Genomic DNA, 4,425 nt, shown 5'->3' on the forward strand with positions numbered 1-4,425 from the left:
ATGTTCATGCAATACCCAGGAATATCTTACAAATTGGCAGGACTCTGGCTGAGAGACAATGAGAGAGGTTTTCAATGGAGTAGGTCCTGGGAATAGCACAAAATATGAAGAAGGAAATGTCAGTGGATCGATATTTCATTTCACAATGCACTGGCTGGTATTTTTCCTTTTTTATATTTCTTCATTTGCTAATTATTTTGGACCAATTTCTGCTCTCACTTACACCTCTAGGAATTGAGAGTAATTCCCCTGAAGTTACGAGCTTAATCCAGCTTTCCACCAGTTGAAATGAGAGTAAAAATTGGCCTTTTAAATTCCTCACTTAGCTAATTCTCTATAGGGCTCTGTTCCACTGATGGGGGCAGACAATATTTTACTGACAAAAGGACAGCTCACAGGCCACTATGAAGAGTACCTACTAGGCATAAAGTTTGCCAAGCACTACATCATGTCTAAAATGCTGGACAAATAACACAAAGGTAGATTTCAATCTGCCAAATGCGTTCTGGCAGTCAAAGAAGAAATTACTTGGACGGTTACATGAGAACGTACATTGCAGGAAACTTAAAATGACGTGGGATTTAGTGATATAACAATCAATTTCCTATGAACTCAATTTCCTGAGCATTTCTGTAGTTAGTACCAGGCACCAGCAGCAGGGAGAGAAACCCATGCTTGTTAGCCATTAGATTTGGGTCTAAAAGTGGAACTGATGCTGCATACAATCACTCTCAAACATCAGAGTGTCTTGCCTGCTGGAGAACTACAGGAGTGAGCCCACAATGGCTAGTGGCTCAGGGTACAAAACACATTATTAATCTGATCCAAACAGATTTTACTGTGTGAATATTAGAGAAAAAAAATGTGACTTTCAGCTGAATTCATCTCTCTGCTTGCAGACCCTTGCCATTTTACTGATAAAGATCATTTCATTACAAGACATTGAGAACAATCACACAAAAAGGGAATGTTACACTTACAGACTGGGAGCGCTATTCACTGCTTTTTTGAAGTCAAGAGATTTTAATGTGCATACATAAAAGGTTTGTCCTTACTCAAGTGCATAGCAGTTTCGAACTACATACACTGGTAAAGCCTATAGGACTATAAAAATAGCCATTTGGAAAGGCAATATGCTCTACTGCATTCCACTCAGGGCTGAGGACAAGGAAGGCCTTCATTCACTTACTAGAACACCCAATGACTCATTACATGGCCTAGGGCCCAGTCCTACAAACCATTACTACCTATTATAACATTTACTTCAGAGCAAACAAGCGCAGGACTGGACTTTCAGCCTCATTATCTGGTGTGGCAGGCTTGCATTAAGGATGGGGGATTATTAGTAACCAACTGTTGCATCTCTAGCATTTTCGCGTCTTCCAGGGGACAGCCCCATCCAAGTTATATCAGACCTAGAACTTCTGCTTGTTTCCCAGAGCCACAGATGGCTCATGGGAAGGAGATAGTATGTGCAGTGGGAAAGCGTTCTGGCAATGTTCTAGCCTGGGGTCTGCAACCAAAATAGCAAGAAAAGACATTTTTACAAACTAGGTTACAAAATCAGTAACCACAATGCATGTGAATACAGGACAGTCTTTAATAGTCAAACTGTACTTTGTCTCCCCTATTTTAAGAACAGCACACACGTTTGTATAATTTGGAAAGATAAGTTACCCCCCACCTCAACACCCAAATCTGCCTCCCAATCCCCAACTTTACCCCACTTCCTGCAAACCTGCCCCCCATCCTCAGGCTTAAACCTTTCAGCCCCAAACCACCCCCCCACCCCCTCAGGATTTATCTGTGTCAGATGCTCTGCCCAACTCCCCTGGCTGCTGAGGTACGAGGAGGCAGTCTGGAGCCGGTGCCCACCCCACCCCCCTTGCAGCTTAGGCAGATGGTGCAGTCTAGGCAGCAGCAGGGCTAATACCAGCTGCTGTGTGTGGGCACTTCTGAGCTGGCAGTAGCAGCAGCAGGGAAGTGAGGGAGCAAACAGCTAGAAGAAGAATGGCTGATGCTCTTCCTCCTTTGGCTGCTGCCGCTGAGTGCAGCACCCAGAGTGGACTGCAGCAGGCAGGTGGGCAGGAGCAGGGCAGCAGCCAGAAGACAAGGCATGCCCAACCCTCCCAGTATGGGAGTGGAGGAAATGGTGCTGGCCATGGCTGGGGATGAGCCCACTATGTTCTTCCTGTCTCCCTGGCATGGGAGGTGGGGAGGCACCCACCCGCAGCTCCTGGTGGTGGTTGGTGGGCAGTGTGCTGCTGGGGGAGCTGGGTTCCTGCTTTGCTCCTCCACAGCCAGCTTCCCCTTCTGGGGCTCCCTCCTGCCGCTGACTCTACTTTTGGCTCCCGAGGCTGCTGCCACTTATACAAAAATACTAAATTACATTTTAACTGCAGGCATTGTTTAAACGGCAGCTGCCTCGGGATCCACAAGTAGAGTCAGCAGCGGCAGTGCTCGGAGCCGCACGTGGCTCCTTAAAGAGCCACATGTGGCTCCGGAGAAGCAGGTTGCCAACCCCTATTCCAGCCCATCCTTACATGTGAGGCTTGGCAGAAAGCTGTATCACAGCACAATTACAGCAGCTCTTAGGCTAGTGACACTAAGAATATTCCCTGCTATATTATTTCCATCTCCTTCCTTCAGGGATGGGAGAGGTCAGGGCAAAAGAGAAGCAGCCACAGTGTAGCAGCAGCTACCCTACGCCCTCACAGTTTTCTGAAAACAGTCCTTTCCTTATCCTTCCACTATTTCTTATAAAGCACAAGACATTATAAAGTTTCTTGGTTTCCATCAATTGCCCAGGATCCAGTAATAAAAAGCTTTGGACAGTCTAGACCAGGGTTGGCAACCTGCAGCTCTGGAGCCATATGCGACTCTTCAAGGAGTCACTTGCAGCTCAGGGTGCTGGCTCAGCACTGATTCCTCTTGCAGCTCCCTGCCCTGCTGCAGCTGAAATAATGGAACTAAATTTAATTGGCTTAATGGCCAGCAGGGAGGCGGGGAGGGATCCAGCCGCTAAACCAGTTACATTTAGTTTCATTATTTCAGTGAAGCAGGGCAGGAAGCTGCCTGTGTCGCAAGTGGGGGAAGTGAGCAGGAGAACTGGGGGGGGGGGGGGGGGGGGTGACCAAGTCTGCCTCTGCTGGAGCTGTGCAGCCCTGCTGAGGAGGTGGAGGCGAGGAGCGGTGAAGGGAGGGGAGAGGTAGCAGCCACGGAGGAGCAGCAGCAGTGCGTGTAGCTGGAGAAACGTGTTGGCTGAAGCAGGTTAAGCCTAGGGATTGTGGGGGGTGGATCTGGGGGCTGAGGCAGGTAAAGCCTAAAGATGGGATGTGGGTTTGGGGCTGAGAGGGGTTAAGCCTTGGGGTGGGGGGGGGGCAGGTTTGTGGGATGGTGGAGAAAAGCTTGGGGACAGGGGGTGTATTTGGAGGCTGAGGCAGATAAAGCCTGGAGATGGGGGTAAAAACTCTCTCACCGGTACAGATCATTGTGTGTGCTCCGTTCTTAAAATAGGGGTGACAAAGTATGGTTTGATGTTATTTATTAAGGGCTGTCTCGTATTCACATGCATTGTGGCTCTTGCAGTACTAGTTTTATAACTAAATTTGGCCTACCCCCGCTCCTAGCAACCTGAGCATGTTTGTAGAAAAAAATGGGAATGAGATACAGTAGTCACCAACCCAGTCCCATTCCCAAGAAGTCAGACAACTCAAGTTTAAAGCACCACCATACACAAATTAAGGGTTTGAACTGACTCATGTTATGTGCAATTGTTATGATTTGATCTAACTCCACAGTGAAGACAAGACTTGAATGTGTTTGAAGTGGGAGGTTTGGTTCTAAGAATATACACATACAACAATTAAAAATTAAGAGCATATTATTATAGCACAAGTGTTTAACTTATTTGACCCTCTGAAAATAGTGCAAACAAAATGTAATATATTATTCCTGTTTACATTGTTTTCACTTTACTTTTAGAGAAGTGGAAAGCCAGCATGTCAATATTAATTTATGCCAATGAGCCACATCCATGCATATGCATGCTTCACATAGACAGAAGAGCTGAAAATATTAAAAATATAAATCACAGGACAGCAACATTTTAAAAAATGTCCTAAAATGTGTGCGTTTTATTCCATATCATTATACAATGTTTACATACAGGTAGGCTTTTAGAACTGCTCAATGTGTGTGTAAAACAAAGTGAGGCAAATACCAATTTATATATTCCCCCAACTCCCAAACAAATAAAATAGATTTTAAAACAACCTCCCAAATGTATGTTTTCTCATGAATTTGATGACACTTTCATTTCAACATGAAAAATTCAATGGAACGGATGCTCAAGTTGAAATGCTGACCTACACATTTGTAATGAGCTGCAAGTACACAAGTTAAAAACCAAAAGAGTCTTAGATA

Source organism: Carettochelys insculpta, chromosome 12, assembly GCF_033958435.1.
Source record: "Carettochelys insculpta isolate YL-2023 chromosome 12, ASM3395843v1, whole genome shotgun sequence".
NCBI classification, from domain to species: Eukaryota; Metazoa; Chordata; order Testudines; family Carettochelyidae; genus Carettochelys; species Carettochelys insculpta.